This window comes from Papio anubis, chromosome 9 (genome assembly GCF_008728515.1).
Source record: "Papio anubis isolate 15944 chromosome 9, Panubis1.0, whole genome shotgun sequence".
Lineage (NCBI taxonomy): Eukaryota > Metazoa > Chordata > Mammalia > Primates > Cercopithecidae > Papio > Papio anubis.
In genome coordinates, this window is record NC_044984.1 from 22,775,670 (window position 1) to 22,801,372 (window position 25,703).

Genomic DNA, 25,703 nt, shown 5'->3' on the forward strand with positions numbered 1-25,703 from the left:
AAACTGTAACAGGTCTCAGTTAAAAGTTGGGAAATGGAAATTATAATGGTATGAATAAGAAGTTTCAAGAGATTCAATCAATTGGTTATCTACTAATTATGAATAATTTTTCATGATATGGTAACGAATGTGAGTATGCTATAAATTACACAGTATAGTTTCCTTCATTTCATAAAATAAAGACTACAAAAACTGGTAGTAGGTTATATAAGTTATATTCTAAGACTGGTGGGAGATTTGAAATGTTTACTCTTTCCTCATTCTTTCTCTAAGATGGCATGTATTTATATATTATATATATAGACAGATACATGAGAATATTATATGCATGTTTTATGCCTACTAACAATACAACTGTAATATTTTCCTTAACTCTGTTTTTCCATTTCATAAATAATTTTTACAGTGTTTCATCTGGCATTTTTTTATTTAGTCAAAGTATTTTAAAGGACATGGTTCCTAGAGAGTTCTAATTCAGGGTAACAGGGGCATGCAATTTTATCATCTTCTCTTTTCTCCAAATGTCATATATCCTTGTATTACCAAGAAGGGACTAAGTCTTAAATTACTGGTTAAAATACCTGAAGCTAGCAATAATCAATATTTTAGGATTAACTAAAAATGAGATTGAAAATTTTGCCCAATAACTCATCTCAGGTAATGAATATGGTTCTTTACTTGTTGATTATTTTTCTACTTGTAAGGATTTGGCAAATACTAGAGTCCTGCTATACTTAACCATGCCTTTCAAATATTTTACCTGCCTATATTTCAGGGACTGATACATATAAGAAAAAATTGGCCAGGTACGCTGGCTCACACCTGTAATCCCAGTACTCTTGGAGGCTGAGGTTGGGGGATCACCTGAGGTCAGGAGTTTGAGACCATCCTGGCCAACATGGCGAAACCTCGTCTCTACTAAAAATACAAAAATTAGCTGGGCGTGGTGGCACATGCCTGTAATCTCAGCTACTGAGGAGGCTGAGGCAGGAGAATTGCTTGAACCTGGGAGGTGGAGGTTGCAGTGAACCAAGATTGTGCCACTGCACTCCAGCCTGGACAACATGGCAAGACTCCATCTCAAAAAAAAAAAAAAAAAGAAAGAAAGAAAAGAAAAAAAAAATGGCCCCCAATTCTTCCATTTTACCCCGAGCAGCCAAAATTACATTAAAAAAAATTACACTAAAAATCAGGACACATTGCAGAAAATCACAAAAATCCGGAGACTGAAAGGTAATTAATAGGTAACATCAATGAGTAATGAAGATGACTAAGTAAATGCCTGCATTGTGCCTGTGTGTGTTTGGGGTGGTGGGGGGATTTAAGTGACAGGTAAGCTGCAGAAATCTGAGCATGTGCCCCAACTAGAGTGGCTCCTGTGACCTCACTGAGGTTCACAGTCCCCAGGTGAAATTGGTAGTTTCATGTAGCTAACTCATACAATCATGAGGAAAAACCAAAACTCTGGATTTTTATGAGGAATGTCCAGATTTTTAATGTTAGTATAATCAGAAGAAAAAAGAAGAAACACCCACAGCCAGTACATCAGTTTGTGAGCTTTAGTTTAATGTGAATTAAACAGTAACGATACATTCAATATTAGAACTATCTCATAATATCTTGGTATTTGTTGTCACTTTAGCCATAGTTCTTTCATTTAAATGTGGTAATAAAATGTAGCTAATACTTACATAGTAACTAAGATATCACACTGAGATATATCTCCGTATCTGGCTATCTACTTACTTACCTGCCTACCTATCTAATCTTTACAACCGCCATGCAAGTGGGTACTATTCCTATCTCTATTTTATAGCCAAGGAAGCCAAGGAATGGAGGTCAGGAGATGCCAGGGATCAGAAGTGAAGTGATTTGCCTGAAGTCCCACAGCTTCAGTAGCAAGGCGGAATGTTGACCCTGAGCCGTTCACCTCAGTCTACGCTTTTAGCCGCTACACTGCTTCTATTGGAGATTTTCTCTGAAGTGCACTACATACAGAAACTATCTTTTACAAAAATAACCCTAAAAATGGCATATCTTCTGGCAAATATATTTGTATCTGTTATGAATGAGTGAGACAGTTTGAAAAATATAGAGTCCAAAATGGAGAGACTTTTGGATAATTTGGATGAGTTGTTATTATATTTGACACTAAAATTGTCCCAGAAAATCCTGTAAAAATGATTAGTAGACTCTGTTATATATCTCATCTATCTTCCACAGCCCTGTTGCCAAACATCAGCATTTATTTAATCAGCACTATTGCCTAAAAGTCTATTCACTTATGGCATTTTCTCTTTTCTGAAAGCCTTTTCTAATCTCTGCTAAAAAAAAAAAAAAAAAAAAAAAAGTTAGTTTTAATAAACTTCTAAATAGAAATTTCCCAATACAACTAAATGTTTTCTACAAAAAGCAATAGAAAAGAATGTTTTTAAGAATTTGCCTTTTTAAAAAATTTTAATTTACCTGAGGTATAATTTTCTAATTCTAAGATATTGTTTGTATTTCACTGAGCGATGGCCCTCGGTGTATTTCAAGTAAGAGACAAACTTTAAGACTGCCTATTGCAATCTTTATGTAAATGTGGTAGCCTAGATGGATGATTCTCTAGATTAGTAATAGACTAGTTCTAAGACAAAATCCCCAGCATGGACTACTAGCATTTCTGCTTCTTTTATCTTATTTCCCATTTTGATTTAGGTCCAAGATGAGTATAGGAATCACAACTTTTGGGCAGATCACATATGAATTGGAAGTAGAAGCTTCTTGACATTGTTTCCATGAATCTTCTCATGAAGAGCTAAAAGAAAACAAGAATACCATTGCTTTTATCCATGGACCTACTCCTTATGCAATATGCTTGCCAAAACTGTCTATAAGTGGGAGAAAAGAAGTATGTTAGTGGAGAAAATCTGAAAAATCTTACCTAGTCCTGAATTTTCCATAGTTACTTAATTTGAGGTCCTCCAAAATAAGCGGTTTGTATATGTACGCAAAATAGCATGATTCAAAACAAAAGTGTCCTGTTTACAAGGTCTATTAATAATATTGATAATGGCTAAGAACAAGTATTATGAAAAGGGTACATAAAATTTTTAATGGATAGCTAGATAAAGCTATTATTTAGACTGTAAACTTTATGAGACAGAGATCATGGATATTTTCTTCATTTCTATATACTTTGGGCTAACACAGTGTCTGATATATGAAATATTTGTTGAGTGACTGTCCAAATATCCAAAATAATTATTGCATCTATATAGTTAAAACAATTACTGGTACATAATCCACCTAATATGCTCTCAAGAGAACCCAAGTTAGAATAGCCTCTGTGCTGCCAAGGAAGCCTAATAAAGAAGTACAAAATAATCAACAGGAGCAGTGCATCAATCAGAAGAGGTCTGATCATGATTAAATAAGAGCATTTTTAAAACCTCAAATTTCCGTTCCTAAGTAGAATTTAAAGCAGCTGTTCAGCACTAGCACAATGTATGCCCTATGAAAGGCAAATCATGGCAGCAGTGAAACTACTGCTCTAAGACCTCAAAGTTGATACGACCTGTTAAAAAAAAAAAAAAAAAAAAAGTAAAAAAATCCAAAGGGACAATTTTCATTTTCATGTTGCACAGCAGACAAAAAGAATTTGGTATTCCAATGTTGGGGCCTCTGTTTTTAAACATGAAGCTGAGGTGTTTCCCTTAGAAGCAAAGGTCTTAGGGGACATGTCTGTCACAGCAGTTATTTTCTGTTTCACTTGTTGGCAAACTTACATTTCAAAACAACAACAAAAACGAGCCTCCCCAGCTCCCTGTAAACCAAGGAGGTAGAAACAAAAAATATTTCAAAGCAAGAAAGCAAACAGACTGTGAGGACTGAAACTCAGACCAAAGGCATCTGCTCTCTAACTCACACTCCCCACAACCACCCAGCCTTCTTACAATCTTACAGATTTTCCTAAGAGATGTTGCCATTTTAGCTTTGTTTTTCCCTAAGTTCTGGCAAAACCCATCACTGCAGGCAAGGCAGCAAAGCCACTAGCAGAATCCAAACCGGAAAACAGAAAAGCTGTTCTGTCTTTTCTTCCCTGCCACTCCATTACTAATTTATTTTTTTCAAAGTAAAACTCCCTCATTCTACCCAAAACGGCAATCACAAACTTCCAGCATATAACAATTATTTCATTAAGGGCAAAGAATACAAAAATGATTGCAGTCTGCAGGGCTAAAAGATGGACTAGCTGAAACACCAGACAATTTCCCCCCTGGCCTCCCACTTTTTTCAGGGAGAAATAATACTATAAACCAGCTAGGGTGTTCTTCCTTTAAAAAAAAAGACCAAAGCAGTCTTTGTTTTCACTCCTTTCTGGTACACCTCCTTCTGAATCCCACCAAATGTGGTGGTTGCCAATACAGCTTCCTGTTCAGTCTTGATAAAAAGAAAGAAAGAAAAACAAAATAATAGGAAAGAACAAAATGTCTAATGTCATGTGTCCATTATCAATATATCATTTCGAATATAAGAATTTCACTGTGATACTTCAAAAAAATATCATTTTTGAAATTCAACCCATACACGGTGCTTATATTTTTCTCCTTTAAATTTACAATTAACAGTCCACAAACTAAACCAAGGATTTTGTGTCAAGAAAAATACACAAAAAAGAAGAGGAAATCCACCTGCATTCATGGGTCACTTGTGTCTTACAAATATTTCTCTCTAATTTACTATATTTTGCTTCATATGCATAGGTGAAGTTGAAACCGGTCTTTAGACACTATTACAGAGAAAATGAGAGCCTAGAGCTACATTTATATGTAACGTGTGTCATATATATCCCATGTTAAAAGTAAGTTCAAGTGCTATTAAATCTGTATGAAGTTTGAAAATTCAATCCAATTCAATAAGTATTTATGTAGTGTTGATATTGTGCTTGGCATGAGGAAATAAAGATTAATGAATTTTAGTTGATGTACTCACAATCTAGTGACATTGCAGTCTAGCGAGGAAAAACAACTGGTAAACATACTGAAATAGGGGTAGAAAGAAGATTCTGTGCAAATGCCAGAGGGAGTACATGACTCTCAGTTAGTCAAGGGAAGCTTTTTTTTTTTTTTTTTTGAGACAGAGTCTCACTCTGTCGCCCAGGCTGGAGTGCGGTGGCGCCATCTCCGCTCACTGCAAGCTCCGCCTCCCGGGTTCACGCCATTCTCCTGCCTCAGCCTCCTGAGTAGCTGGGGCTACAGGCGCCCGCCACCATGCCCAGCTAATTTTTTGTATTTTTAGTAGAGACGGGGTTTCACCGTGTTAGTCAGGATGATCTCGATCTCCTGACCTCCTGATCCACCAGCCTCGGCCTCCCAAAGTGCAGGGATTACAGGCGTGAGCCACCGCGCCTGGCCAAGGGAAGCTTCTTAAAGGATGAAGTTATACCACTCAAAAATAAATGAATGAATGAATACATAAATAAATATGTAGAGGCATAACGAAAGCAAATAATTAAAAGAAATATAGAATGATATACAATAGCTACAGACTAGCATGCATAGTAGGAATCGGTAGACAAATAGCTAGACAAATAGTCGGATAAACAGCTAGAAGGTGAAATTAAGGTCTGATAATTTAATAATCATCAATTGAACGTCAAAAATGTACCTAGCACTGAGCCATGAGGATGCTGCAGGCAACTCAGAGTTATCACATGTCGTTAAATTAAGAAGTGCCATGACCAAAAGACACTTTATCATAAACTCCATAATGCAATCCCCGCCCCAAGCTCAAAGAACAATACTTTTTATTGCTTATGAACTAACAGCCAGTTTTGAAGTTTAGGGTCTTCCATAGCCTGTCCCCAGCTTATGTTTTATATCCGGTATCTCAGTCACACGAGATTCTTGCCATGTTCAAAGCTGATCATGATTACGTGGTTTTATTTATGCTGGTGCTAAATCTGAAATGTCCTTTCAACCCTATACTGGGGTGCTCCAAAAGCCTACACAACCTCTAGGTACCAGTTTGAAAGCCACCACCATTGTATAACCTTCTTTAATCTTCAGAGTTTGAATTTATCTTTCACTTCTTAGGACTCCAATGACATTTTATGAGTATCTACTGCAGTTGTTCTATAAAGTTGTCTTGTGATGCTTATATCAGCATTTCTACCACTCAAATGAAAAACATTGAGGGAGAATTTTTGTCAAACCTTTTCCACAAATGTTGCCTTAAAAGGCTTAGGATGAAAAAAAAAAAAAGACTTACGATTTAGTATACATTCAACAAATATTTACAGAATTGTACCAAGATAAAATATTTAGTATGTTAGAATATCTAAGTGATCTTAAAAATTTATGAATGTTATGGAAATACCAAAAATCTCACATGAATTTAATGTCAGCGATTAAGCTGCATAAAGAATATCATATTATTGCTTCTTTCATACTTGATAGGCTACATTGTCACTACTTCCTCAGCCTGTAGCTACTACTGTAGCAATTCTTCCCGCATTTTTTTACAGACCTGGGACCAGACTTTATCATCAAGAAATTACACAAGGTGACATGGTAGATTAAAATTATGGGAAGCTAAATTTACAAAGGCCTTATATAATTTAACAAATTACAGTGCAATTTTGGTGAAAGCACCAAAAATGCTAATACAATATTTTCTTCTCTATCAGAATGTCCTTAGTTTTAAGTGAAGGTGATGCAAGTTTAAATCAGGTGCAACAGAGAAATATTACATTTGTAAAGTCTATAACTTGCAGGCTACCAGTATCTCAGCCTTCCATTTGTGTTATCATTCCTAGAGAATATTTAGTCAAATGTGAAATTTGAAGGGAAGAAATTTTGAAAAAAAATAGATCACAGGAATTCACAGAATTGACATAGCAGCAAGTTACTTTGTTTTGGTTTTTCTTAGGTATTTAAATTATTACTATTGACTTCAGGTCATCAAATAATTGATACTTCAACAAGGTCAATATTTTCAACTGAAAAAAGTTTGGTTAAGCTCACATGGTTAAATCCCTATCATTTTAATTTTAAACTTCTTTCATTCCTGCTCATAAAATAAGTTAATAGAAAACCCAAGCCATGGTATATTGTTCATGTATCATGCCAATGAATTATCACAAATATATTACCATAGGTGTGAGATTTTATAATTCTCCTAGCAATATAATATTTTCATAATGCAGCCACAAATCACAATTATGACCTCATACATCAGTACAATGCTTTGCCTCTCTATTATAGGTAGAATTCAATGGAATTTCTCTCACAAATCAAAAATGCACAGTATGTCTTGATAATTCTCTGTGTGTTACATTCGAATAATTTACTGAATTGAGTTAATGTTAATTTTTAGTAGAGGGCAAGAGGTACATCAATGTGATTTTTTAATATGTCACTAATATCCAATTTATAGGAAAGTGGTTCATAGCTGGTCTCTGACATCATCTTCTGTAATACTCCTGTCTTATATAACAAGAAAAACTTCACAGGCAATTTCAGAATATAATTGGCAATTTAGTGATAGGTGCCAGAAAAAGTATTTTCCTTTGAAAACTCCATCACAAGGTCAAGTTAAATATGAAGATGAACAGTAAATGTAAATGGTGACTAGTAATCTGTATGTAGGAAAGTTATTACAAGGTTGTTTTAAAATTTTATTGAAGAGGTCCATAACCACATTATATGGTTTGAGGCTGAATATTCTATGCCATAAATGATTTTAGCAAAGGAAATCTGTTCAAGATACAATCACATTTTTGGGGAAGTGATATAAATCGTATTTGTTTATCCCAGTTTTCCTATAAATAAACTGATCTTAGAAACAAACTGATAAAAGTTATGCCTGTATATGTTGCTCTGACGTTATGAATAATATTTCACTTAACCCTTACAGTCACCTTTAGTGTAATTAAAAATGATAAATAAAGTAGCTCACAAAAGAGTATAACGTGGCACCAACCAATTAGAATAAATGTTGGCAATCAATAACCAATGTAACCATACTGGTTATAGCAACTGAGTATCAGCCCTGCAGGCTGCTGTGAGAACAGACTCAGTAAGGGAAGTAACATGCTGGAGTTATCCATCATCAATTTGATAGTTCCAGGACACTGGAATGGCTTGATATTTTAATTGCTAACTAGCTCATATTTATTTACCATAATACTTCATAATACTTTTTATTGAAATTAGTTGAACCTGTAGTTGTACTCCTCACATTTTTGGAATCTTTTTAAATAGGTATTTTCAATTTTGTATTCAGTGGTACATCTCCTAAGAAGATGCACTGTAAGAAGAAAATTTCTCTCACCAAATAAATTAGGGGTAAGCTACATGAAACAAGTTTTCTTTCTTTTTCTTTACTGTAGGACTTCTCAGAGTCTGTAATATATATAGTAGGAGGGAAGAAAATAGGTAATCTGTGCTTTTCAGGCAAGAAATCATCTACACAGGGAGAGCAAGTATTACAAAGACACAAAATATTACTAATTCACCGGTTTAGTATATTTTTAATCAATGTTCCTGTAAGGACACCTGAACTTATGGATTATGTTTAGTATATTCAAAATCCTATGCTTTACCTGAACTTATGGATTATGTTTAGTATATTCAAAATCCTATGCTTTACCTGAACTTATGGATTATGTTTAGTATATTCAAAATTGTATGTTTTTTTTTCCCTGAGAGCACTTCACTTCTTCGTTTCAAAGAAATGACACATTTTTGTCCTACAAAAAAAGCATAATTGTAATGACAGATTTGAGTGTTTTTTAATAATGTCAAACAAATAGTATATGGCTAAGGTTGTCTGTGAGATATGCTTGTCAAGTCATAATGATCTACAGGGAGAATGTCTTTGAGAAGCACAATTCTCAAAACACTTAGATTGCAAGGTTTATCAACTTTAGGAGAGAGTGCAATACTAAGAAGCAGCCTATTCCAGAGGACTTAAAATCCATCTGCATTAGGTAATAGGATAAGGAACTTTTTGTTGCATGCCAGAAAGGACCTCACAATTCTTATCTATCATGTTTACTACTAAAAAATGAAAAAGATGATCTGCTAATACAAATTTTGAAAATTAGAACAACCACTATTAGAGAACCTCATTTTAAAACCTGGACATTCCTTGTTTTTTGTTTTTTGTTTTCCAAAAGGATTATAGTCTGGATTTTATGAATCAACTTTATAAAACATTCTTATAAATTAGCAAAGTTCTTGACTGCCTTTAACCATTACAGCAATTATTCAAATTCACCTAAAATAAACTACATAACCATTCTGGGGGAGGCTCTTGGTTCTTTAATAACTTCTACTTATGGGAGAAAGAAGGGCTATCCTTTCCACTGGAAGTGTATCACTTCTGTGAAGAATTCATAGCATTTTACTAAAGCCACTCCTCATTTTTCATCACTATCTCTATTTCTCTCCAAGTTAACACCTCTTTTTCCTTCTCTCTCTCCTTTTTATCTCCCTCTCTTTCATTCTCGCTTTATATACACACATACATATGGAAATACATATAAGTAGGGCTACAGGATCTAAGATTTGAGACCCTATATTTTCCATAATTAGTGGAAAATCCTTCATCTTGTTAAAATAATGATGATCATGACCAATAGTTATTTTAATTTTCCTGTTTACCTCACAGACTATATAAAGCCTAAAATCTCTCCATCATAGTTTAAGGACAAGTTATACCATCTATAACATCATTTCTTTTTTTTTTTTTCTAAAAATGAACCTACAATGCTAAAATCCATCTTTAACAAATATGTAAGATAGTACTTCTGCTTGATTGCACTTTGTCTTCAAGAACTGTTGGTAGGTCTGCTGTAAATGCCTTACACTTTGATGATCACGAGTAAGACCAAACTCTGTTTATACCTTTCAGTGTGCTAATATCATGTTCCACACAACACAGAGATCCTCAAAAAGTCACAAATAAGCTCACCTTGAAATTTATTTGTCTCCAGAAAAGCATTACATTTTCCAGAACCCAGAAGATTTAGTAGCCATTAGATGGGTATGAATGCACTCTCAAGTAATAAGAGCATGAAGGAGCAACTAGAGAGGATGGAACCAGGGCAACTAACAGTCATGGAACTCCCCAGTGAAAATCTATTGGGCAAATGAGGAAGGACAGTGGAGTACAGCACAGCTCCCTGGAGAAATAAGGTAACAAAGCCTGAAGGGAAGCCAGATTAGCCCAGAGAAAATACAGGTGAAAAGCTAAAAAATCCGAGTAGGACTAGGTACCAGGAAAAACATAGGACCTGCAGTAAATCCAAGCAGCCAAGAAAACCAGGATCTCAGAGATTCAACATCCATTAGCAGAGGGCCCTTTTGAAGCAGAAATACAGATTTTCCTCTCTGTCCTTAATGTTGCTCAGTACTCAGGTGTGGCCAAGGAATTTTATGGGAATTGATAAGTTACACTTTAACTGAAATAGAACTCTTTAATATTAAAGCCCAAGAAACTGACATTCAATGTATGAAACTTAAGAACCTAAAAGAAAATTGCTTATTTTATGGGTCTTTAATTTTTATTATCCACTACTATGTTTAAACTGTCAATTCATTATTAATTAGCTGTTGCTAAATTATTGCAAGTAAATATAATTACTAAAATAATATCTGAAAGAAAATTATAATAAATTAAATGACTCTTCTGGTAGTTTTTTAAAAAATATGCCTTCTATGAAACAAAAACACAGAAAAGCTTAACATTAAAACCATAGCAGTATTACAGACATATGGATAAATTAAAAGTGGAACAATCAGAAGGGACTTTGAATTATCTCACAAAGAGCAATTCCTTAAACAACAACAACCCATTTCCTTCCAAATACGGATTATTCTCACATTAAAGTCTGTAAAACAGACAAACTAATATAAACTCTTAAAGTATGTTACATTGTAGAAACAAAGTTATATATTGAACAATGATATAAATGAAAGAGAATTTTAAAAGCAAAACCGTCAGTTAGGAAACTGTTAAAAGGGATAATGTTGCTTCATTATCTCCCACCCTCATTTTTTTCCTTAATAAAAACATTCTGCGCTGTGAGCTGAATATCAGATAGCCAATTAAATTCAGGGGTCTTCTAAGTATGAGCCAAAGTTCACACATCATGGGGCTAGCATTTATCTGAGCATTTGACAATAAGTATCCAATATAGAAAAGTGAAAATGAACCTTTTAGCTGTTAAAATTATTTAATCCCACTGTGAAAGAAAGAAAAAAACTACAACCTTTCTAACAAAATCCAACTTGTCATAATTAAGATCACAAAAGGAGATTAAATAGCATACATCAATATAATCTACACTTGTACAATTCTTAATTTTGTAAAAAAAATAAGTGTTTCCACCTGATATTTAATACCTTTGCAAACAATTTTTAGAACTACTACTTTTTAAGACATAACCTAACATGATAGCTTGCATTGAACCAACAGAAAATGTTATATTTAGAAATTTTGCAGTTCAAAAACAGCATTGAAGTTTATCAGAGTCCATCAATGAAGAGGATAATAACAACAGTTTAATCAAATCAAATCATTCTTTAGCATCTCCATTTAATAAAAGAGGACAATCAACAGGCTGTTCAAAACTAAATCTTCCCTACAATTTCTCTACTCATCCTCATTCTGACCACACAACATCTCTTTTCAGTTCAAACTATGCATTCTGGAACTCCCTTTCTCACCCCTCACAAACCTTAGTGGAATGAAGGGTATTAAAAGTAAACAACCAATAAATGTAACTGCATTGCTGTGTCATGTGGGGAGGAGGGCAACGTGCAGAGAAAATGGCTAAGTTGTTCACATTGGTAAAGCAGACTTTGTTCCATAAACTTTCCAAGAACATTGGTAGAATGCTTCGTTTTTAATTTATTCAAACCCACTTAAAATTTACCTGAATGTAGCAATTTGGCTAGGTTATTTTTTGCTCTCACAAAATGCTATTTTTTAATACACCAAGAAAAAATATAAATATGCTTAGTTTGATATTCAGACTTGTGTTTTGAAGATCAGACTCAGGTAAACCTACAAAAGGAAGCTCTGTATATATTTATAGGGGCAGGAGGATGAAAGTTGAAGGAATTTGCAACATAGAACCATGGTACAGTTATACCTAAGGAATAAATTAAGGTGTTTTAGGTCCTTCAAGTGATTTATTGGTGTTACCAGGGCTTAGTACATGCTGAACCCTCTGGTAATATAGTCAACATTTATTGGGTACTCAAAATGTCAAAAGGACAGTTCTTAGTTGTTGTTAATCATCTCTTTTAATTCTCAAAACAACCCTGTGAAGTAGGTACTATTATTATCTCCTCTTCACAAATGAGTAAACTGAGGAAGGCCCAGGGAAGTTAAAGAATTTACCCAAGGAAACTCATTTTGCATATGGTAGAACCAGACTCATAAACTATGGAGGATTGTACTCTACAGCCCACACTCTTGGCCCATACGACTGTCTAGGTCTGGAAAATTTACCATTCTTCACTTTCGGTTCGCACCTCCTCCCCAGAAATACCCTCTCTAACACACAGAACAGGATTAGGACTCCTTGTGTTCTACCATAACACTTGAACTTACTTCCCCACTCACATTTTCCTTTATTGCAATTGCTTGCTTAATATGTCTCTCCCACCAAACTATAAGCTTCACGAGGACAAAAGCCACATATTTCTTTCTTTCTTTTTTTTTTTGAGACAGAGCCTTGCTTTGTCACCCAGGCTGGAGTGGCGTGATCTCCAAAAGCCATGTATTTCTTATTCATTTTTAAATCTCTAGAAACTAGCAGTGTCTAGCATATACAAAATATTCAATAAATATTTCATGAAAGAATGCACAAATATTTTACTACTGCTTTAAAAATCTGTTCTAATGTCCAAGTGCTATTCAGGAATCCCTATGAGTTATTGCAAATATTGACAATTCATCAACAATATTAATAGCTACTATTTATTTAGTGCTTACTATATGCTTGGTCCAATTTTAAACAGTTTACATACATGCAATTATTTACAACAAAAAAACCATTTTACATATGAGGAAGATGGAATTCAGAAAGGTTACATAACTAGCTTCACATCACACAGCCAGTGAAATGTACAGTCAAGATCTGAATACAGGCATCTGACTCTAAAGTCTGTGCTGTACATTACCTCTAAAGTGGGGCAACTTTCCAATTGATAAATCTGTCTGAATAGAGAGGCATGGTATAAAGGAGTTAGAACAGAGAACTAGGAAACTTTGGTAACAAAAATATCACCCCATTGATTTTGAAATATATTTCTTTAATAGCAGAAAAGTAGAGTTAAAAGAGAATAGCCTGTACTTGCTTCTAATTTCTTTCAAAATTTATTAAATGTTTTGAAACTTTAAACAAGATTATTTCTGATTTTCAATTTGTGAACAGTGAATGACAAATGAGGAAATGAGTTGAATCTGTTTTGACTGAGGTAAGTGGCATCTAACATTTTTTCATAAAGAACAAATGTTGTAGTTCTAACTATGAACTCTAACAAAATACACTTATACAATGTCATGTTATTACAGACTTTGCAATCAATATTTTTAGATTACCTGCAAAAAAATTATATTCATGGCTATCTTCAGAGTAGACATTATGACTATGTGGTGATGGTTTCTTGAACTAAGGAAGCCCTATTTCCTCAACAAGGGTCAGTTAAGCTCTATGCAGGACAAATCACCATAGCTCAGATAGCTTTCTCAGAACAGATTAGATTTCTTAAAAATCTAAGCCAAAAAAAAAAAACAAAACAAAAAGTTTCCATGAACCTGGTACACCAAAATCTGAACTTGGTAGGTACTTACTTCTGACACATCTAATTACAATCTTAAGTGGTATAAAAAAGAATGATGGTCCAATACCTGTCTTAAAAGCCCTGTATCTAATCTGAATCTAATCATGAGAATAAAATCAAATCCAGATCGTGAGACATTACATGAAGCAAGTGGCCTGTACTCTTCAAAAATGTCAATGTCAATGTCAAGGCAAAGAGATGGCAGGGTGCTATTTACAATTTAGCTAGAAACTAAATGCAATATTTGATGCTTGACTGGATCCTTGATTTTAACTTTTTTAAAAGGCATAAAAAGCATTACTGGGACAGTTAGAAAATGTGAATATGAACTGTATGTCAAATGTTATTACTTTATTAATGTTAACTTTCTTGGATTTGCTAGTATTATTGTGATTAGATAAGAGAATGACCTAGTTCTTAGGAATGTTAGCCTCAACTTACTTTCAAGTGAATCAGAAAAGAAAGAAATAGAAAGTGAAGGGGGCAAAGTTAATAGTAAAAAGTATAGAGATGCTCACTGTGCTATTATTTCAACTTTTCAGTACATTTGACTTTTTTTGAAATAAAAAAAGGGAAAAATGAAAAAGGTTTCTGGATCTGATTAAATGAATATTTTTTAGGGGACCATAGTGTTTTCAGTTATAATAAATGTAAAATCAAAAATCTTCTTGGTTGATCTCTTAGATTTACCATCATGATCTATAAGTACCTAATCATTGTCATAAACTGAAGTTCTAGAATAATTATGCCACAGACAAAACCATTAGTTTTGAAAATGTGTTAGTTTGCAAGTGGAAAAGAGCAGTATTTTAAAATAATATTCTCATGTTGCTAAAATGATAAACTATAAAATGTCCTTTTTATTCCCTACTCTTTCCTGCAGTAGCCATCCCCATTGCTTTCATTCACATTGATGTGTACTTTTCTCCTGCCAGATAACTTGCAGTAGACCCCCTTTTACATAGTTTTGCTTTGTGAAGTTTCATTTACCTACAGTCAACCGAAGTCTGAAAATGTTGAATGGAAAGTTCCAGAAATACAGAATTCATATGTTTTTAATTGTGTGCTGTTCTGAGAAGCAAGATGAAATCTCAAGCCATCCTGCTCCAGCTAATCCTGGACCTGAATCATCTCTTTGTCCAGTTTATCCACACTATGCATCCTGCCTCAATTATCGGATGGAAAAAACATAACATATACCGTACAGAATTTGGTACTATCCATGGTTTCAGGCATCCACTGGGGGTTTTAGAGCATGTCTCTTGCCTTGCAGATAAGGGGGACCTACTGGTATTCACAAAGTAAGTGATCAATAAATATTTTTAAATGAATAAATCAAAATGGAAATATTTCTATGTCTACAGCATTCCAAATGTGCAAATAAATCATGAGAAAGCATGTAAAGTTACCTTATCTTCTAATTTAATTTTTAGGATGACTTTCAAAATTAAGTCAACCTGGAGGGCCCAGTGAGATGCAGTATTGCTCAAAATCTGCAGAAATGGCAATGGATCAGAACAATAAATATAAAGTTTTCACGCCTCAAATGCAGACAACTTGTGCTATGTTTACTATACCGAATTCTAGGGTCTCACTGGGATGCTCTTCAGGTACTTGAGCAGATCCAAAAGTGCTTCCTGAGGAAAATTCTTGCTTTGTCTCTATATACTCTTAAATCCAGAGCAAATTTAAGGACAGAGGTGGGAGTGCCCTCAATCTCGGCAAGAATACAACTCAGTCAAGAACTGATTGTTCCTCATCTCTTAGCAACAGCCTGGATGTAACAACTGTTATTTAAAGGAGATAGTTTAAAGGACTTGTTAGCCTTTTCTTAGATCTCTGCCTGTATCCTTTCACCAAGAAATCTACATACCTGGCAAACATTAGTTTAGCTACTTATAGAAATGCCTTCTTCCACTAAGTTAGTTATCATTCAATATTCTTTTTCTTATCTGGTCTCTACTAAAAATGGCAATGTGAACAATGCCTCTGAATTTTCTGTAATACTTCTGTTGAAGACATTTTAAGGATTCATAAAATAAATTATTCCCTCAGATATCAGGGCTCCTAAAACAATTGTGATTACTGATACAATAGTGAGCTTCTTTCCATTAGAAAACAACAAGTATAAACCTCATTATGAGTCAGATAACTCAGAATTATTCCCAGCTAAGGTTTCAGTCTTAGAAATTCTCTTCCCCCATTTCACTTTATATATACACATACATACATATAAAATATTCATGTCAAAAATCAATTTTATATATTATACATATGCATATGTATATCACATGATTATGTGTATATATGTATGCATACACATACATGATGTAAGTATATTATATATTTATAATATATGTCTAATATATAAAATATAAATGATTATACAACATGAATATTTTATTTTAAATATTTTTTCAACCTCTTAAGCAGCCACAGTTCTGATAAATCCTATATAAACCACTGGTTTATACAACACATAATATTCAGCATAATTTACTAGTACTTGATATTTATATATCCATAGGTAGTTCAATGTTACCTACCATATTATATGGAGTATTCTTAGAACTCTTTCTCTTTCTACATGATTAACATCTGTTAAAGAATAATCATAACATACATTTCCTAAACATGCTAAGTTATAAATGATTTCCTATTAAAGCAGTAAGATGACCTATAATATGGGAATAATTATAATCTCCATTTCACAGATTAAAGAATTAAGGCATGCAGAGTTTATGTAATCGCAAAGATCACAGAACTAATCAATAGTGAGGCTATAAAATAAATGTAAACAGTCTGACTCCAAAGCACACTTGCAACTACAAAATTAGATGGCTTCTCCTTACTAAGGTATCAAGAAATCAAAAAAACCAACAGAAGCCTTGGACATATCTACATGTGGAACACTTAAAAGATTAAGACTTGAAACAAAGATCCATGGATCAAGTCTACATTAACGTATATTCATCCATCAGTAAAACCGAAAAATCCAGTGGCTGAAAAACATGAGGTTCATTTCCATTCCCCAATACCTTATTGTTACCATAAAACTGCAATCATATTATCAGTCACATTATTTTATCATACTTAATTGAGTTTTCTACTCAAAATTACCACACTCTTCCTGCTACCCAAATAAAATTAGTTCATCATGGCTACGAATTAAAGAATTAATATCATATTAATTATACCCTTATTTACCAATTCATCATAAACTTTTCTAAATCAATATCCCCACATGAGATGTAAACACTGACACACTTAAGAATTACTATACTGTAAAGAGGCTTTCTGCCTACTGAGCTATCAAATACAAATCAGATAAATTTTTAAAGCAAAAATACTGTCTCTCTGTAAAGATATTATTTCAATAGGTGGCTTATTACAAAGGACTTGAGAAATGGATATTTGAGAAATACTAAATAGTTACACTTCTCCTAGTAAGAAGTATCCATCTATAATGTGCACCGGAAGTCAGTATCTCTCAAAAACAGTCCCAAGTAGCCATTACCAAGAAACCCTTTACATAAGTGTACACATGCCTGGATATCCACTACCCAGCATACCACCTTGTGCAATGAATGAGTTAATTCATTCAGAAAAAAATTCAAAGTTTATATCACAATTATTTTATGTCATTTATATCGTCTACATTTTCAACATTTATTCAGCATTTAATATAACACCTGGCATAGCAGGAATTTAAAATGTAGTTGTTCAACAAAGAAAGAAATATCTGCCACTAAAATAAATAACAGATTATAAAGTTATGGAAGTACATTACTTTCTAGATCAATACTATAATGTGATGGTTAAGAGTGATAATTAGAGTTTGAATGTCTGAGTTTGTATCTCAGCTCTTCCACTTATTACCTAGAAATTAGGCAACTCTGTTTCATTTGCTTCATTTGTGAAATGAGGTAAAGAATAAGATTGTTGTGAGGCTAGAGTGAAATAATGCATGTAAAGCAATTTATAACAGAGTCTGGCACATAATAAGTACATACTGAATGTTAGCTCTATCTTTATATCTATCTCTATAAGTGTATCTCCATATGTATAGAGAAAGTTTGGATCACATCTTGTGGGTCAATTTAAGAAACTGTGTGTAGTATCAGCTGGGATACAAAAGCTGAAGGTATTCCTACCCCTCCACAAACTTCTTTAAAACTCAATAGTAAAATTAAAGATACACATAGTGGCATTTCAAAACAGTAAATCTAATTCCCCATTTCAAACATATAATCTCTAAAATAATTTATATAATTCTTAAGCAAACATCTTCCTTTCTATTGTAACTCCATGGAAGTTTGAAGAAAGTGACAGTATTCATGAGGTAAATAATACATCTATGAATGTGAGTGTTAATTACTGTAGCTTTTAAAAAAGTAATACAATTCCACCTTCTAGAAGAAAGCTAAGAATAAAGACAGTTAATAAACCCCTAGGTCTTTCTAACTGATTGCTACCCTACTGAGCTACGAACCACTAGAATCTAGATAAAGATAGAAGTTTTGATTTCCCTCCAGTCACAGGAAGGTATAAAGTAGCATCATCCAATAGAAATATGAGAGCCACAAATAAGAGGCACACGTGTAGTTTTAAATTTTCTAGTAGTCATATTTAAAAAGTTTTTAAAAAGAGGTGAAAATAACTTTAATATATATTTTATTTGTGCCAATATATCCTAATGTCATTTCAACATATAATCAACATTTTATAACTTAGTAAGATATTTTACATTCTTTCTTTCAACCTATGTCTTTGAAAGCCAGTGCGTATTTTATATTTACAGGACGTTTTGGCTCAGATTAGTCACATTTCGAATGCTTAATAATGATATGTGGGTAGTGGCCACCATATTGGAAAGGAGCACAAATAGAGAGGGACTCTGAGAGCATTTCTTTATGCTTTCCTAAATCACATACTGTTCATCAAGAGCTAAGAAGGTCTCAATATGTATTTATCAATTCATACAACCTACATATACAACCTCGACAAATCAATAAGCTAACACATTCTAATAGCTTGATTTTCCTAATGTTTAAAAATACAAAATATATCTCAGCTAAAGATAATACAAGGTCAAATCATTACTTAGTCAAAAATTTATGTTTTGCCTACTATAATGCTAAGGAACAGTCTATAACAGCTCTTGTCAACTGGTCTACAAATATAAAAGCATCTAATGTATGATATTTACCAATACTCTTCTATTGAGCATTTTGGGATTTCTCCCTCACCTTTAGGTAAACGAAATGGGTCAAACAATTAGATTTTGCCTATAATTTCCTACCCATGGCATGATTTTCCTTTACTGAACTAGTGATGAAACAGTACTGCTCTGATTTAATACTATAAATTCAGAACAAATGGGAAAGCATTAAATTTAGAAGTGCTTCTGGACCATTAACTTCCATGCTAATTTGACATGCACCATAGTATTCAGGCAACAGACTCAGGAATATAACCTATTCCTAAAGCAAACAGTACTTTCTCTCATAACCATCTGGGGTTCTCATCCTAAGGGCCACTTGCTTAGTGTTGTTTGGTATTATTTAATATCCTGAGGTACAGCACTATACCTATTTTATTAGTGAAACCGATTTTGCCAGGATAAGAAGACTGACATAGAAGAGATTATGGAGGGAACAAAATTTTGGCTGAGGCCCTTGTTTGCATTATTTAGCTGAAGAAAATCATTGGTTACACATGCATTCAAACCCCTATGGTTTTTCTAAGGTACCAATAAAAGTAATACCATTCTTAACGTGGACAGTGGCCTCTTTCATATATTGCCTATAGTCACAACTTAAGTGCCAAGCAGATGGTTGAAATCTGTTTTGTATAAAATGTGCGCTTTTTTTCCCCCAACTGTGTTCTTTGTATTCATATTCAGCCTAGGTTTTAGCCATCAAAACACTGGCACTATGTCGATCATTAGCAGCATTTTAGACAACTGGCAACTAAGGTATTCACTGTTCTCCACAAAATGTTCAGCTAATATTTCCCAGATGTATAATTAAGGCAAAAGATCATCTTCTTAAATTGGTATCAGCACTTTGGATGGCTTCTGGCTTTCAACAGATTATATCTGTGAAAACAATTTTTTATCAAAAATAAGGGTTCTGTTTCTTAGGTGATTTGGTTTGCTTGCTATAGAGTTCCCCATAAAAAGAAATCTATGTATTTCTTCAAGCTTAACTTAGAGTCCAAAGAATATGTAGCCAATGCAAAACCTCTTATGTTGCTTTTACTATGAAAATCTATAATGCACTGGATTTGTATACATAATTGTGTCTTTAAGTTATTTAATGTTTTCTAGTTTTCAAAATGTTTGTACAAATAATACTTTAAAAAGCAATAGTATGTGTGTGACCTTCTTAGGTTAACAGAAAAATCACTGTTTTTAGTTGTTCAATCATTTATTCTATGAAATGATTCATTCTCGTGATTATGCAAAAATAAGTGAACTTTAATTTGTGCAGCTTAAAGCATAGGAATATGTTAAATCAGCAAATTCATTACTCAAATACTTAATATACTGATACTTGCAAAAATAACTATTAGTGCATCAGATGTCCTATATATAAAGTGATAAGAGATGTGTTTTTGGAATATTTAATTATTAGCACTAAGCAGTTAGAGGAAACTATAGTTGCATTGCTGCTATTTAAGCACACGTTACCTGGGAACAATAATCGTAAGTACATTTAAAACAATTATATTAACTACAAAACTAAAATATAAGTTAACCAATTTCTTACATGTATTATTTTATATGCTGAAATAATTTGCAGATATCTGACTAGTACGTTATCAAACAAAAAATCATTTTTATTAAAGTGCTCATCATTTTACATTTGCCAAAAATTAAACTTAGTTTTAAAAATCTGAATGCAGTGGCTTGCATTCAGACATATCCAAATATTTTTATAATTTTTATAAGTTTAAGCTGGCTCATTTGCATTGGGGGATAAATAATTTTATACTTATTTTTAAGTCCATTCATAGATGCATGGCTGAAACCCAAACGATGTAAGTGACTTATACATCACAAAGTTTTAATTCTTGATTTAGAAACTGTAGGAACATATGCCAACTTTGTATATAACTAAATGCTGGATTATAAAATATATTAGCAGTAAGTTGCCCAACTGGATGATTTCCAGATTTTGTTTCTGGTTTAACAGTAGGATATTTGCACATTTCTCTTTGGTCCTAGTTCTAAATGTAGTGCTGGTTCAGTGAGGTTATTTTCCTTCTTTCTTTCTTTTTTCAACATTTATATCTATAGAAGGAGAACAAGAGAATAATACCCATTCTTTGTGCCTAAATAAAAGTGGCAGGAACCAAATAAAAAAATCTACATCATAATTATTCTGTAAAAAAAATAATTTTAACATAGCAGATTCCTGTTATCTCAAATACATGAATCTATTAAATATAAACTAATTTGTACAAAGATTTCATGATACCACAGACATATTTTCTAAGTAGAGCTAATGCGGAAGAACCTTAGATATGTATGTTCCTGATGATATAACTACACTGTTTTTCCAACAGTGCATTAAAAAAACAAAACCAAACAAAAAAACAGCATGCAACCTGACAAATATATTAACAATATATGAAGCTTGTCTGCTTGATACAGCTTTTTAAATGCATACTTCATTGCTCTTTGCTCTACTCCCTTGCTTTGTAGAGTTTAAAATTTCTTGAAACTGCCAACTAGCAAGTATAGTATAATGCATATCAAATTAGCTGGCCTGGTAATGCTAATAGTTATTTATTTTGAGAAACACTCAAAATTTTTCTTTGGACTACATGTTTGTAATATTAGTTGATCTTGCTACTTTCCAGCCCAATGTTTTAATTATTCATATAAGGACATATACTGTCCATAGCCCCTGTGCTGTACTAATGCTCTCCTGAGGAATCTTCATATTTTTTCTTTTCTTTTATCCCTATAAACAGACCTTTAGATCCCTTACCTAAAGTGCCACTCTTAGGCTTTTCATATTTCCCCATAGTGTCTTGTTCATTTAACCACATAAATTTATCTTTTACAATATTTATAATTGTTCAGAATGGTGATCTGATGCCTGAGAGTTTCAGGATCATAGAATGTGAATCTTATCTTTTGAAACACTTCAAATAGCTCAGAGCAAACTTGGGCACTTAATCCTAAATAAGAATTACACATGGTATTTAGATTAAAAACTCCTAAGACACTATGGTTGCTTGTTCCTGTGTAATGATACAATTGACAGGTAAACTGAAGTGATTCTACATGTAAAGGCTGGCTATAGAGATAATCTCCAAATAGCTACATACATGCAAAGAATTCTGACCACTAGAGTTAGGAGCTGGGGACACTGCAAATGTAGTTCAAAGTAATGAAATTTTAGAGTTAACCGATTTTAGAAATTATCCATCCTATCTTCTAATTTTACAGATGCATACACTAAGAGTCAAAGAGATCTCAGTTTTTAAAGAAGAACTAGAACTTGAGATCTTAACATCTAGCTAATAGCGCTTGGTACTATGTTACATTTCCAAAAAAAAAAAAATCAGTGAAGATACTGGCAAATATAAATCTTACCTAAGAGAGGAAATTATTTTATTTATAGAGGAGATAAATCATATTATACACACACACACACACACACACACTCATTCATTTGATAGGTATGCTTTAGACCCTGAACACTCAACTTTCTTATTATCTCAACCTAAAACCTCAAATATCCCCAAAGGTTACTCGAGCATACCTTGATTCATCCAACGTCTTCAGTTCAAATTTTCCATTAAATATACACCACAATACCACCTTTAATCTTTTTCAAGCTGGAATACTATTATATGTTCCTGTAGCACATGCCACAGGATTCTGAGCTGCAAACAAGAAAACGGGAATGAACCTTGTTTGTATTTCTATGAAATATTTCTTCCTTTCAAGATTTTTTGCCAAAACTGCAGCTTCATTAGAATTTGGCAGGATTCATTCAAGAGATCAACTGCCCTATAAATGAAAAAGTTTCCCCTGGCTTTCTAACTTTTGCATGTGCACACACGTATAACTATTACATTCCCTAAAATAATCCTTCATATAACTGTTAGTGAATTCCAACTATCATTTCATTCACTTATAAAAGTCCAAATATATTGTCCCATCACTTTGATTCTTTAAATTGCTATCAGGATCTGTTGGATATGCTTTTATTTCTCTAGAAGAATGCTTTTAAAGTATTAAATATTCTTAAATTGTTTATAGGTCAAATTAGATCCATATTATTTGTCGAGTAATGCTAACATTTTTAGAAATAATTACCCTATAAATATTTATATATCATAATCCTTACGGTCCTAAAAACAATACCTTTTCCTCTATTTCCCAAATTGTAGTTATGTTTAGGACTGGAGGAAAACAGAAGTTCTACTCTCAGGGATAGCATTCATAGTTATCTTTCTTTTCCCATTCCTAGGTGTTCTGTCTGACTATTGGTACTTTGAATATTACATAAAATATAATAATACGTAATGCTGTATTATAGATGACAAAGAATCCGAATCTGATATTTTATATTAAGTTATCATTCAAGGTCAAAGTTGAATTAGTGAATGCATACTAAATTGAACAGTCTGAGCACCAGTTCATTCCGTTGTACACTAAATAATGGGAATACTATACATTATCCTAACGAATCTCCAACATAGACCTCTTAGAGTACAGATAAGAAAAAAGGAAGGAAATATTAACCTTAATTATATGTGACATCCCCCTGCAACCTCTTTTCAAACATATTATGAAACTCACTAGCTAAAAAAAAAAAAAAAAAAAAAAAAAAAAAAATGACAAAGGGACCTCAGGAGAGAAGTGAAAAAAAAGTCTTTGGACTTTGAAAACCATTGCCCAACAAACACTGGCCCAGGGCAAATAACCAAAGGAAGAATTGTAGGCAAACAAATAATACTTTAACTCTGCAATTAGAATAAAAGTGTTTTAGAACTTTGTCAAGCAACCTAATTAACTGTGACTGAAAAATTAATAGTATAATAAAGTATTACTTTTCCACTTGTGTTCTCTTAGGTTAAGGAATATTTCTCATTTTCAGTGTTGTATTTCTTTTTCATTAGGATATCTTTTATTAGATAAACATAGTTTAAAATGATATGTGAAAGATCTTCTGTAAAAGTTTCACAACCAGTGTTCAAACAATCTATCTCCCTAGTATTTCAGTCGTACTTAATACAAAAACAAAAACAAACAAACAAACAAAAAAAAGGCAAATTCAGTACTAATGTAAACACTGACTACATTCTGAAATAAATTTTGATTAAAAATATGCCAAGAAAACATGATTTGGGTCTACCTCTTCTTTTACTCCTACACTAAGAAATTAACAACAGGCAACACAGGTTAACTCTTTCCCTTCTTTTCTTGAAAATGTTCCTGAAGCCCTAAATGAGAGGACACATCCTTTATAAAATTTCTGCTCAGTGTCCCAATTGATCTAACTCCCTTAAACTGCCAATATCAAAATCATATAAGGCTCTGAGGCTTTTTTTTGGCTCTATGCAGTGAATTTCATTTCTTCATATTACACTTACTCTCATGCATCTGATCCTTAGGTTTCAATGTGACAGAAATGATTGGGAAAGGTAGGGGAACCAAGAGTGCACAGAACATAATGAAACCCTATGCATCTCCACAATGAGAAATATTAAAGTGGAGCTACACACACATTTTTAAGAAAGATCATATCTTCTGTTTTTTAACATTTTCTTTTCTAAAACACACTTTCTTTCAAAGATGTGAAGAGCAGAAATAGAAACGCTGTTACATATGAAAGTTTCAACGGATTTGCTGCCAGCAGCTTTTCTTTATAGTGTTCCTCTTACCTACACTATGTGTTGGCACTGGCAGGTAGCCCTAATTCGTTAGTAGCCAAATTATTTTTGTCCCTGAAGTACGAGAAATCTCCATAGCACATGAATGAGACATGGTTTACTAGTTTACACACATTTTATAACTCCAAGAAACCAAAACTCATTCACAAATGCTTTCATTTCAGCAAAGAGAAGGGCCACAGAATATCAGAGATATCCACTTTGAATTTCTGGTCCCATTGTCCATGAGAAAGTGAAGAGAAAAAAAAAAATCTCTTTAACTTCAATAAAGAACTTTGATCCTTAATGCAAGAAAAATAAACAGCTTTCTGTTCACCACACTCCACATTTCATTTAAGTCAAAACATTTCAGTACAAGGCATTAAGAAAAAACGTCATTTAGTAATAAACCTAAATGTCTCCAGATAAAAATTCATCACGACGGCATAGTACGTTTAGATAATGTGGTTCATAATAACTAGCATCCTCATATTGCATGATCATCAGATACATTTATACGCTGCTGTACCACCTTCACTAAGTTACAGAGAAAAATAATAAGAAATAAGCAACACTTAGAAAGAAACACATAACACAGAAATGCTGATTTAGCCACAGCAAAACAAATCTCTGAATTTTAAGACAAGACAAAAGTAAATGTATTAACACTAAAGAGCCAAGTGACTAAAATGTTACTTAGATAAAAGAGAGGTTTGAAATACAATGAGCCGAGTTCAGGTTTGAATTGATTTAAGGTTTGACACTGATTTCAAATGTCTATGAACATCCATAAGCTTTTGTTTTAAATTTTCCTTCTGTCATGTTTATGGGCAAAAACTCCTTAAACTACCTTGTAATATAGATTAATTACTTTCAAGCTGGGTGACAAAAGGGCATAATGACCGGAAAATGATACAAAAGAAACAAAAAACGCATGTTAACAAGTTTATCAACAAA

The 25,703-nt window shown here is 33.2% G+C and overlaps 1 protein-coding gene and 1 long non-coding RNA gene across 23 annotated transcripts in view; both read right to left on the reverse strand.

Annotated features, from left to right (window-relative positions):
* Positions 1 to 25,703, reverse strand: part of SOX5 (SRY-box transcription factor 5) — a 1,038,891-nt gene that overhangs the window by 387,702 nt on the left and 625,486 nt on the right. Inside the window, exon 1 of one of the 22 annotated variants that reach the window (XM_017945733.3) lies at positions 15,425 to 16,122. The exons of the other annotated variants lie outside the window; for them this stretch is intronic. The gene's annotated coding sequence lies outside the window, so the exon portion shown is untranslated. Of the gene's footprint in view, positions 1 to 15,424; positions 16,123 to 25,703 lie in introns of those variants that run through there. 22 annotated transcript variants of the gene reach the window in all.
* On the reverse strand, positions 1,548 to 25,698 carry LOC108580926. Its single transcript, XR_001892577.3, has 2 exons — positions 22,628 to 25,698; positions 1,548 to 2,800 (listed from the first exon to the last, which is right to left on the reverse strand). It is a non-coding gene; the product is annotated as an uncharacterized LOC108580926 (long non-coding RNA).